This window comes from Corvus cornix, chromosome 2 (genome assembly GCF_000738735.6).
Source record: "Corvus cornix cornix isolate S_Up_H32 chromosome 2, ASM73873v5, whole genome shotgun sequence".
Lineage (NCBI taxonomy): Eukaryota > Metazoa > Chordata > Aves > Passeriformes > Corvidae > Corvus > Corvus cornix.
Window position 1 is genome coordinate 80,794,314 of NC_046333.1, and position 13,051 is coordinate 80,807,364.

A 13,051-nucleotide genomic window follows, 5' to 3' on the forward strand; every position below is an offset into this window, starting at 1 on the left:
CAAATCTGCAAATTTAATTTAGGAATGTAAGACTTTACATGTAAAATTGAACTGACTTAATCTGATGTGGCATTCAAAATACTGGGCAAATCATGGATAGTAAATTTACACAGCCTCAACATTTTAATATTTTATTAAATTCTTAAAGGACACATGATAAAAGCAAAGATAAATTTTAAAAAGGTGGGAACAGTCTGTTGAAAATAATAACCTAATATATTTATTTATGTAGCCAACTAATAACAGCTATAGAGTGATGCTCTGATTTATATTATTTGTAGAGTTATTCCGAGAATTTGTACTTCATAATTGCAGTGGTAATTTGCTGTAGCTCAAAAACAGCCCAAACATGCCAATATGACAGGGGAGTTATGATTATAATTCTTGGACCATTTCAGCTGTGATCTTTGTATTTTCATTTCTTTGGCTTTCATCACTGAACTTCAAACAAGCAGTAATAGCGGTCATTACTGCTCTTGTTCTCGAGTACTTTTTAGCAAATAGGGCCTCTCATGGAGCTGATTTTTAGAAATGCTAAACATCAGCAGCGGTCAAGGATTTCAACTCGTGTTGTAGTCCATCCGTTTTTGTGATATGGCACTTCCATGTATTGCAGGATGCCTTAGCTGTTGGTATGCAAAGGAAGCCTCAAAAGGGGCTTGCTTTATCAGGGTAGTTCCTCAAGCATCCTTCTGCCTCAGCAGAAACGACATGCTATTTATCTTTTCTCTTTCTGATTTTTGTTTGTGCATCAGGTTCTTGTGGTGACAAACTCTACCTCACAAGCTGGAATTTCCCCCATAAGATAACCTTTTTTAAAGGAGAATTTTCCAACTGTGTATATAGTAAAGTTACATAGCTAGAATTGAGTTGGTTGGGGGTTTTTTAATGCCTTTATAAAGCTTTCTTTTCAGTGGTGCTGTCGTTCCATTCCCAGCTGACATTTTTTTACTGAAATGTGCCAGAGAATGATGTATTTAATTCTGCTGCTGCCAAGCAGCCCATAAATCAGTTTTAAGGCACCTGGAAAATACATCAGAAAGCTTGCTAAAATCCAGACTCACCTGTACTGAGCTACAAAACAAGCAAAAAGACCTCTTTCTCAAATGGCCAGAAGTTTCGTTCCAGACTTCATTGAATTGACCAATCTGTTTTGTTTTTCACACAGATCTATCAGCTGTGTTGTCATATTGCTAAAGGTTGGTGCAAGGCTTCTCTTATAATTTATCTGAGCCATCCCCATAGTAACATTTTCTTCATTTATAGTGAGGTCTTGTCCTGGGTTTCATTTCAGGCATGCTCCATGTCTTTAAAAAGACCCTCTTTTTTCTCCTTCTTCGTTGCTTTTGCAATGTGTCATGTGTCCCTTGGCTGAGACAGAGGACATATTCATCTTTCTCCTTCCCAAAATTAAGCTGCACTCAAAACATGGTAAATCTGGCCTACTTAGTACTGGAATAGGTAATGCAGCACCCAGTCTTCCTCCTTGAACGCACTGCCCAGGTGCATTCCTGGTTACAGATTAGGCCACATTAATTTTCACTTGACTTCAGGACCCTTGTCTGCATAAAATAGTACACAGTCTTTGTTGCTTCCCAAGAAGCACCCAAGTGAAAGGTTTCTCAGCCTTTTTTGTCTCCAAGCTGAGGGAAAGATCCACTACTGATATTGCCTATTTTGTTCTTCCTTCGTTTCAGTGATCTAGGCTGCACAGCACCCCTATGTCCTTCTGGTACCCCAACATTTTTCTGCTTCTATTCATGTGCTTAGCATTTTGGAAGGTGTCTTTTCCTTCCTTGAAGCAGGTTCTGTCTCTGCTAAATTTCTCCATGGGTCCATTAGCTTCTCTCCCCAGCCCCACTAGATGCCACTGAGTTGACCAAAAATGACTTTTATTTGCTTTTGACTGTTCACTTAGGCAGAAGAAAATCACTTTTATCCCACAGGTCCTCTAAAAGCTGTGTTGATGACCTCTGTGCAGTTGTGTCTTCCCCATGTTCTTTCCCTCTTTGTCATCTGTCCCTTTCTTTCAGAAAAAAAAAGTTAAGGAAGGGAATGTAGAATAACAAACCTACCCTTCTGTGTTCCTCATTGGTGCCTTAGTTTGAGAGTATGACATTTTTCTCTTTCTGCTGGGAATGCAGTTTTTAACTTCAGGATTACCTGCAGACCTATTGCTCCTGGCAGTGCCAGTCATGGCAGCGCCTCACACCAGAGCTGTCTCACTGTCTTCCCTACAGTGAGTGCATCTACAGACTTTCATTCTCTAAAGCCACATTTTGTTGAAATGGTATCAGAAATAGCTAGCTTAATATAGTTTCTTTAATTGGAGGAAACTTGGATCAGCTGGGTGGGGCAGAGAATCCCGTCTCCGGTAAACAGCATCTTTGCAGGATGAGTTGTTTCCTTGCAGTCTGCCCCAGCAACCTTCAGTGGCTTTCTGATTCAAACACCTTCCACACAGTCCTCTGGACTTTTAGGGAACTTTCTCTGGGTTACCTGAGTCTACACAGTAGACTTGTGTCCTACTTTAGATGAACTCTATTTTCTTCCTTAGGAGTCTCCCAGCCAGCACTGGTTGCAGCAGCCTCCCTTCCTGCTATTCCCTCTGCCCACTCTGCATGTGAGAAGGCTTTCCAAATCAGGATTCCCCATTCAGTCCTGGGAAACAAGCCAGATTCATCTTTCTTTTATCTGAAAGACAGACAGCATTTTCTTCTCTGCTACTATCCATGACCTCTTTAACAAAAGAGATTATGCATTTTACAGTTAATTGAAAACTGTGTGACTTGTTATTCTACCTACACAAGCAGGTACAAACTACCCGTTTAAAGTTTTTAAATTTTTATCTCCAAAATTTGCATTTCCCTTGCTCTTGTGTATGCATAGCATTTACCTTTTATTTTAAATGGCAGTTACTGTGGCATTTTAAAGTGCAGTAGGTGATCTTTCAGAAAAGTTAAGCTGATTTTTCAAACTGCCCCAGATGAGAAATTTGTCACTATTCATGTAAAGCAGCATATGTACAATATAGGATTTGTCCTCTTGAAGGAAGATTTGGAATTTGTATTAGTACTGTTTAGTGGTAAGTCCACAGAGTTTGGCCTTGGAGAGAATGCAGAGCTGGAGGTAAAACGTATAAAACTTCAATGCACAGTTTTGTGCTTCAAGTCTTTCTGTCACTTTCATTTTATCCTGACAGTGGTTTCTAATGCTATTCTGGGTCAGTGTTGATTAAGAGGAATATTATAATAGTAATTGAAGAGCACCATTCTTTCTCTTGGCCTCTTGGTCTGCATTTTTGCAGTTAAATAAAAGGGTTTTGGTTTTTTTTAGAGACTGGTAGTATTTTAAGCACTCAGCCTTGGAAAACAAGGGGATAGTTCCACCTAAAGGTTTTTGTTGACTACGTACTATGTAGAAAACAAGTCCTTACATATCTAAGCCCCCAAAATATATAGAGAATCCAGGTGTCTATTCAGGGCTCTAGATTCTTTGGAGTTTGATGGGATAAGTTGAAGTGTTGTAAAACTTAAAACATCCTTTTTGTGGCTATCATTGTAAAAGCTTGATTCGGACAAATAAAGTTAGTGGTACAATTTCTTCTGCCTTCACAAGGTTTTGAAATAAGTCTTGAAACAGGGCCTGTAACAGGGGTCATTTTAAAATAATTGTTCCTGAGTTGGGGGCTACATGTCAGTGCTGAATTATCCTCTCTTCACTATTCATCTGTTGGTAATGCAGTTATATATAGAGAAGTCAACAATAGCATATCAATTAATTATTACTTAATGGGTGCTGGAAACTGCTTACTCTTGCTAGGTGTCTAAAAGTTCATTGTCTAATATAAGATACCCATAGTAGACTCCATTATAGGCGATTGAGAGACTGACAGCAAATGATTTATTTTATCTAAAATGTGATAAAATGGAGTTTACCCTGTATTACCATATCACCATTGTTTAGTGATGAAAAAAATCTAGGCAGTGTGTAAATTGTCAGTGTACGTCTTGTGATCTCATAAGCAATGTGGGTCTGTTTGGATGCCTGGTTTTTTTTTCAAAGTTTTGTTGCTAAACTCAAGACAGTTTGACTGAAAGATATATCAGGAGTTCACAACTCTAATGAATTGTTAGATTTGCAGAATAATTCATGTTGGAAGTAACCTCACAAGGTCACCTTGCCCAGTTTTGCACTCAAAGAAAGGCTGGGTACGTTATTTCAAAGTGATATCGATGCTTGGAAAGATTGCTTTTCAGCTGTGAGGCTGAAAATGCATCAGAATCAAGTATTTACATTCTCACAGCAGAACATGGCTCTTCTGGTGTATAAACAGCTACATGGGGTCCTCCTGTCTTGAATATGGTTGCATTTTGTTTCAGGATTAGTAATAAATCCAAGTGAAAAGAGTTCCCAGTTTTGTAGTTACAAGAACAGTAGCTAAGTCCTAGTATCAATGTACATTGATAGGGAATGTGGGGAGATGTGTTGGGAGATGACTAAATTAAATATGCAGCTTTCATCCCACTTTAGAGTGCCCACATGCAGCTTTCTCTTATTTTTGGATGTGAGCATTTCTGAGTTTCTCACACATGCATCTGCTGACAGTGAGAGACACTGAATTTTTTTATTGAATTTCTAATTGACTTATAAAGTATCTTAGTCACTGGAATGTTAAATTGACATAAATTCGCAATGCAGAAGATGCCAGAAAGCACTAATCAGGCATTTGTTCAGAAGAAGGTGAAGACATAATGTATCCTGCAATTTGTTTAATTTGTGTCAGTTTTTATTGCACTTCATTTTTTGTGTTTGATCGTTGAGCTGTGCAAAACAATAAACAGATACCTGAATGAGGACAGGCTGTCATCAAGAGGTTGAGGAAGTTGATTTACAAAATTGAACGTATTGTCATGCACTAATAACTTGTGCTCCTTACTCTGTATCAATGAAGAGGAAGATGTTAGTAAAGTTAGTAAAAGAATAATTAAACGTTGATATTTTGTACCACCTGAATGGCAACATCTGGACTCCCTGGTTTCTAGTGTTGTATAAATACGTTAGCTGAGAATTTAACCTGATAAATATTTAAAAGTCAAGTATTTTTTCCATTGCAGTGTAAAAGCCTTGTGTCAAGGAGATGTTGACTTTTCATGTGCCTTGAGCCACTTGCACAATGCTTTTTGCTCTCTGTTTCCTGAAATACATTTCTGACAAGCAGACCTGGTCGTTACAGAGGTTAGAAAAGGTTTTCAACCTTAGTCATTTCTTACTAAATAACATTCTCACATGGAGAGATTTAGGAGGAAAACCAGCGTTGGTAAAATTGAATTCTTAGTTTTAGTACCAAATTTTAGTTTTAGTACTTTCAAAACTAAATAAACTCTTCTACATCTGAACTTCCCTATTGCCTAAGTACACCTATCTGGATTTGGAGGGATTTTCCTCTTCCATGAACCATCTGAAACAAATGGTGTTTCAAGTAGTCAGCTGGGCTTCTGGACAGTAATGAGAAACTGGCACCTCTAGGTGTTCATCCCACTTATCTCTATCACCTGAAGCATTTGATCTTACAGAGTAGTGGGTCCTGTGTGAGAACCTAGAGAAGTAGCCAGAGACTCAATGGCCAACTTTGGTGTGACTGAAGGTAGGGAAGCAGCATCCCATCAGATGTTGTTCTGGTAATACAAACTAAGTATTATCCTGCTCCCCTTTAATTAGGTCAGTAGATTTTGCAAGGGCAATTAGTGAAAAAGCGCTACAATTTTTCATTGTCACCCAAAACAGCAGAAATAACCGCATGCAGGCTCAAATCTAGGATAATGAGGGATACTCCTTTCACAGATCTGTTTTTCCTTGTAATGCCAAGTCAAAGAAACATTTCATCTCTGTCACAGTAAGATCAAGATGATCTTGATCTTGATAGTAAGATCAAATTCTGACCACAACCCAGACATAGGTCAGCTGTTCCTTCTAGTAGAATAAACTGTGCAGAAATGCCTGTAAAGTTTCTGTTTTAACTGCTGGTATCGAGAGAATCATCTTCAGTATTGCACGATGACAGTTTCTCTAGATATTGGTGGTAATTTTAAATGATGACATATAATGCTTTATGGTTTACAAACCTTAAACTATTGTAGGTTTTATCAGTTTGTAATCACATTCAGTATTACTTAAGATTAAATACTGAGTGCAAGTCATAAAAGTTGCAAAATCTGGTAGAGGTGGCTCAGGAAAACCTAGATTCATTGTGACTGTCCAAAACACCACCACCACCAAAAAACAGCCAAAGGATGTGCCTTTGCACTTCACTGATGTGCATTTCATGCATAAGAAAGTGCCCTGACCTGCACCTTACATTTTGTTTGAGATAAACAATTTCTGTTTGATTCTGTTCTCCTGCACAAGGTAGCAAGCAATTAAACTGTAACCGTATCTGCTTTTCTCACTCAGAAGATTGACATTTCAAACAATTTAGGATTAATTTTCATCTCTGTTTCTCAGTGTGTTCATGCTCTCTGAGAAGTGCCACTTATCTTTTGAAAATTTGGAGTTCTGATCTAAAAGTGCATATAATTTAGTCACATATTCCATAAAATATACAAAGGTAGAAATGCAGATTTCAGAAACTGCCAAAGTAATTTTTAAAGCACTTTCAAATCCATGAGAATGGAAAAGCAGTTTTGAAAATCCAAGTTTCATGACAGCCTTACAGTAACATAAGTGTATCAAAACATGTTTCCAGCCTGTTCTGTATCAACTTCAATTGATGAAACAGCAAGCTAGTTTTATTTTTTATTCTCTGTAAGATTCAAAATAGTGTTTTCCCCTGAAATACATATCACCTTAAGTGATTTTCAAGTGATAGAAGTGACATATATGGCATTTTTTACTAAAAGCACTTTCCTTTGAAGAAACTCAAATTCCCATTCATGACACATGTCAGTGCCAGAGAGTAGAACATGGCAGGTGAATTAGCTTTTGATAAAGGAAGGTAATGTCATTTTCTTCTCGTGTGTGAAGACCCTGAGAATGAGTTGGGGGCACTGTAATTTCAAAAGATGTTGAAGGTGGATCTGAGAAATGGAAAAATTTAAACCAGTAAGAAAACAAAGGATGAATGTGTATTGATTACATTTAAACTACCTATAGATTGTTTTCAGTCACGTTAATGTAATTTTCTCTGTGCATCTACATCCTTGCACTGTCTAAATTAGTGCAGTTGTTCCTGCAAAATTTCATTCAGTCCTAGTTCCCGAGTTAGATGTTGACAGGTGAAGTGGGCAGTACACAATGTCCCTCTCACCTTGTGTGGCTTTTGAGAGATACTTCCACTTCTATTTTAGTGCCCCCAAAGTTGTTTTCTTCCTATTTCAGAGTGCTCAAAAAGGAAGAATGTTAAGGACAAAACCCAAAGACCCTTCATAAAGGTGACACTGGTACCAAATTCTGATTGCAGGGAGCTAAAATATTTCTATGTCTTTGCACAGGAGGAGTAATTGTAGACTAAAACAAAAGTAAAATAGCTGTGTATGCAACACAGATGTTTGACATCATCTATTAGATTAGAAAATGCACTATAGAATTTCTCATTTTCACTGGGTAAGTGTGACAGTCTTGTTTTAGAAATGGTATTCCTTAATTTAGTGCTCCCACTAAAGTGAAAAACCACAAGCTACTTTGCTGTCCCCGTCCCCTTCAGTAAGAGACAAACGGCAGACATACCAAGTTGAGATAAGAACAATTTACTGAAAACTGCAATGAGATAAGAAGACGGACAGTAACAGCAACAAAGTTGATAACAAAAAGATACAAAAAGATACAAAAAGAAGATGTCTTACAGGCAAAAATTGCTCTTCGAGCAGGACAGTGTACAAAACAGTGGACAGATTGTCCGTGCCCACGCTTTTTCCCTCAAGCCTGAGACAGTGAAAAACAATGGCAAACAAACCCTCTGGTCAGGACCTGTGTTACCCCACCACTCTGTTCACTGCTTGTTCCCCAGGAGAAGGAGTGCCCCTCCTTCTGGGAAGCAAGAGAGTCCCTTTCCCCCACCACCCAGCCATGACATATGATAGTATCTAATAGCACCATATCTTGGCCACACCCACTTCTTTATCTGTGATGATAGCCCCATCACAGCTACTGCAAAAAATTAACTCTGTCCTTGGCTGAAACTAGGACAACAACAAAGGTAGAAGATACCAGAGAGTTAGTGTTCAAAGAATGCAAGATCAGGAAGGATTGTGGATGTCTGGGTTCTTACAACTAGCATTTTAACTAAATCTCAATGCAGTTCAATTGAATTTAGTTTTTCTTTGTATTCCTGACCATTAGGTGCTTACACAATATTCCTGGTTCTTAGCACTTGCCCAGTATGCGCAGAAGGTGATGGTACTTCTTTGTTGGGTTGTATGCACTCTGTGCCAAAATACATGAGTACATGTGTTAGTTTAGCCTTGACAGGTACAGAAAAGGCAGTCACAGACTGGTTGGTTTCTGCATGCCATCTTCAGAGGCTTCTGTTTTCTTACAGTATAATTGGTCTTCATAAAGTACTTTCATGTAGGATTTCTTCGCTTGTAAGAACCCAGTCATACCCTGGTTGTTTCCATCATTTATTATGGGTTTTAGTGTTAAAGGCCCTTGTTTCAAGTAACACTAGTAAAACTTCAAATATTCTCTTAATTACAGAAAGCGGAATAATGATCTTTTGCTGCAGCCTTTGCAAATGAATGCTGATGAATATTGTACCTTTATGTGCAAGTATATTGTACCTTTATGTGCATGTAGTACCTCTCAAAAGGCACTGTTTGGGACTGGCTGGAAGTACTGTCACTGTGTCTTAGGTTTCTGGTCATTTATGGGCTCTTATTTTGGTTATTGGTTAAATAAGTCTCAGAAAAAGTCCAATTCCACCCCTACTTAACAAGCAGTATTTTAAAAAATCAAAGTCTGCTGTTTCATGCTTGTAACTGATGGGATTGAACAGCAGCAGTTTTGTAATACACAGTTACAAAATATTAAAAGGGTAACAAATTCTCATCATCTGAGATAAGTGAGGGAATAATCAATTTGCTGAGGGGCCTTATTATCATAATTCCATGAGGTAAGACTGTGATTCTGCTACTTTAATATCTCGATGGGCTCAATTAAACAAAAATAAAGAAATGTAGTTTTCCTCCCAAGGAAAGCCTAGAGAACCCTTAGAATCAGCTTCAAAGCCCCATTGATCTCTCCATGGCATCTCTATAAAATTACTTGAAATCTGGTATTACTGATACAATCTTCAGTGTTATTATGTTTTTCATTCTCCTTTTGCTTCCTCTTGTGGCTGTGTTATGCAAGAGGTTGTGTGAACATGAAAAAGATTCAATGACTACCCCCTAGAGTTACCAATTTTATATATGTGTAATGTATGATAGTTTATAATGATAGATTGGACTTCAGGAATTGGCCTAAGAAAGCATTAATATGCATTAGTGCTTAAATTCATGCTTTTTGTATAGATATGTAATATGAGTAGTGCAATTTGAAAAATCACATTAAGACAAAAGAAAACAGCATGTTGTTAGCACTTATAATTGAAGGCCTTTATGTTTTGAAAAAATGAGCTAGATAATTGAATATTTTAGATCTGATTGCTCCTATATTCCAGAATGAAGATTTAAGCAAACATAATCAGAGAAACACCTTTAAAGACACAGTTTTGAGAATTTTTAGTAGATTGTCGAGCTCTACCTTATAAAAATAAATGGAAATAAAGCCTACCTGGTTGCTGGTGGTTTATAAACCTTGGTCAATGTGCAGGGAAGTAATCAACAATGAAGTTCAAAGTTGCTTGTCTTTGTGGTCTCAGCTGTTAAATAATTGCTAACAGTCTGGGATACTATGAAATTCCTTTGCTCACTAGATGATATTGTGCCAGTTTACATCCTTTTAGTCCATGTAAGCCTAGAAAATTAAGTTAACTATGTAACTTAAGAAAATATGCTTAAAAAATAAAGTAACTTTTTCAGGTTGTAGGGAAGGCTTCAGTCTGCAAGTACAATAAAGACAAAATTTGGTATTAATGGATCTGTCTGGCTTGGAGCGGGCCTCCAGAGGTCAAGCTGGTCCAGTAACAGAAGGTTGCATAGGACTTTGTCCAGCTGACAGGATGGAGATTGCTCAACCTTCCCGGCCAACCTGTTCTGTTGTTTGACCATCACCATAGCAAAATTAGTCTTCCTTTTATCAGCTGGAATTTCCTGTGTTCCAGGCTGTCTTTTGCTTCTTTTTCTTAGACTGTGGAACTCTTAAGACAATCCTGACCTCATCTTCTCCACACCATTCCATTAAGTAGTTGTAAACAATAGCAAGATGTCTCCGTAAACCTTCCTTTAAGTCCCAGACAATGCAATTCTTGTTCCAGCCCCCAGCTGTCTTTCTGGAGCTCCACTGAACTTGTTCCAGTATTTTGCCTTTTTGTACAGGGCAGAAAAAAGCTGTGTGTGATACTCTAGATGTAGTCTAGGTGCAGAATTGCTTGAGTGAGAGAAAGAATCACATCTGTGTTGGGTTGGCTAGACTCCGTCTAATACAGCCCAGGATGTCATTGGCCGTCTGCGCTGCAAGGGCACATGCTGGACTCATGCTCAGCTTGCCTACCAGCACTTCTAGGTTTTAGAGTTTTCTTTAAAAATTTGCTTTCTAACCAGTTGACACCCATCTATGTGCTGGTACAGGGGATTATTTAATCTTGAGTGCATTCAACTGTGTTGGAGTTTGAGTTTCCTGTTCAGCTGTCCATCTGAATAGCAGTGCTGCCCGCCAGTATATTTATTGACTACTCCTCCCAGCATCACATTGTCCACAGTCTTTCCTTCTGTCCTATCATTCAGGCTGTTAATGAAGCTGTGAAACAGTCCTGCCCCCAGTACTACCACCTGTGGGACACCTCTAGTAACCATCTGCCAGTTGGATTTCATACTGGCAATGAAGTTCTTTTGTCCAGACAGTTTTCTGCCCACCATATCATCTATTTATCTGGTCAAAATCTCAGTAAGGACACTGTATGGAGTAAGGGTAAACTGGCACATTTGTTTTTTCAAGCAGTGTAAACTCTGTAATTCCTAAATTAGAAGTGGGTGAACACAGTTTAAATATCTTTAACCTCAGTGACATCATTGCAGATACTTAAGTTATCTCAGGACAAGGTTCACCAAATTTTAAACTACAGTTTCAGTGTTACAGTGTATAAGCTTCAGGGTCAAATCATCTTATTGTGGAATCAGGGCCATAATAGGATAATTGTAACTAAATTCACTTAAACACAGAAGTTGGCTTTATTTACCAGAGGGAATTGTAATAGTAGCTCAATTGGTTGCATTTTTAGTAAGGCACTGTACTTCCAGATTTTTAAAAGGAAATACTGGGGAATGTCATAGAATATCCTGAGTTATAAGAGACCTCAAGGACCATCAAATTCCAGCTCCTGGCCCTGCACAGGACCATCCCCAAGAGTCACACCCTGTGGCTTAGAGCATTGTCCAAACAGTTCTTGAACTCCGTCAGGCTGGTGCTGTGACCTCTTCCCTGGGGAGCTGTTCCAGTGCCCAACCACCCTCTGGGTGAAGAACCTTTTTCTAACATTTAACTTTGTCTTTGGAATTTATTACTTTGAAATCAGTGGAAATAAATGTAGTTTCTCAAGTGTTTAACGGTGATGCCTATTATTAAACTTGATCACATGTAGACTAATAGATTCTGATCTGATACATAATTCAATTGTATAGCAATAACATCAATTTTAAACTATTTCAGACACATGGAAAAATGGTTGTAAGAAATGTGATCAAAACACTCATATGTACAAAGGCATTTTTATTCTCTCCTTTAAAATAACTTACTTCAGATTCACCTCTGAATATCATCTGCAAAAGTATCCACGTATTAAATTGATATAGAGTGTCTTTAACTTAATCTTTATTTATATTAATATATACACACTACAGCACTCTGTGTGTCTGTGTGTGTGTGTGTGCGTGTTTGTATGTATTTAGGTAGGTTTTATTTTCTAGCCTTTTATCTGCACCAAAGAGGAAGAGAAGCTGTGCTGAGGAGTACACATACATATAGAAAATTACTCCTTTCATGTAAAACACACATTGTATTATGGCATACAATTGCAACAACTAGAAGAAAATCTTGCTCCTGTCAGCTTAATCTTCTCAGGGGAGCTAGAAGGAATTTTTCCATCAAGTTCCTGAGAAGCAGGATTCAACTCAGTAACAAAGCAGCATTATTATGATAGAGTGAGTAGGCTGCATAGGTATTAATCACCATAACGATGCCAAACAATGGTAAGGTCTACTTTAAATCAATTAATTAAGTAGGAGAGTAAAGTGAAAGTACAAGTGGTTCTTACCATGTTAATAACATCTGGGTAAAATTCTTAGGTGCCTGATGGTAAATTAAGAACTGAATTTCTGTTTTCAGTCATGACATAGGCTTTAAATTGACTGGTTTAAAGGACTAAAAGTTTATTATGAAAAACAGAGTTGGATGCCAATTAATTCACTTTGATCCTTTGAAAATGTTGCACATAACCCATTAAGTATATTTAATAGAAATAAATTAATGTTAAATATGTTATATAATACAGTTCATTTTTTAATAGTGGAATTTCTATTTTCACTCTTAAAATTATAGGTTCTCAGTTGATTGAGTTAGCATATTTAGGAAACTACAGTTCCCTAACCTAACACATGGCAATTCACCGTGAGGCAGTCAGTGACACAATATCCTCCTGCTTTTAGGTTCTATCCAGCCCCTCATTAACACTTCACATCTACATTGAATCAGCACTCCCTAACTTACTGGTCAAAATGAGCTGGGGGAGCAAAAAGATTACTGTTTCCTTTTACAGACAAACTTTTGTTCAACACAAAAACTCAAATGAGTGACATGAGCAGCTGACCTGAGAGATGAAAAACTCTGACTTGCCCCAGTATGCTTATGAGGCTCAAAATGATAAATTTTCACACTTGCATGTGAATACTGGAGGTCT

The 13,051-nt window shown here is 37.9% G+C and overlaps 1 protein-coding gene across 11 annotated transcripts in view; it reads left to right on the plus strand.

The window, feature by feature from the left end:
• The window catches only part of CTNND2 (catenin delta 2), a 655,093-nt gene that overhangs the window by 586,096 nt on the left and 55,946 nt on the right, over nucleotides 1-13,051 (plus strand). The window lies entirely within an intron of this gene.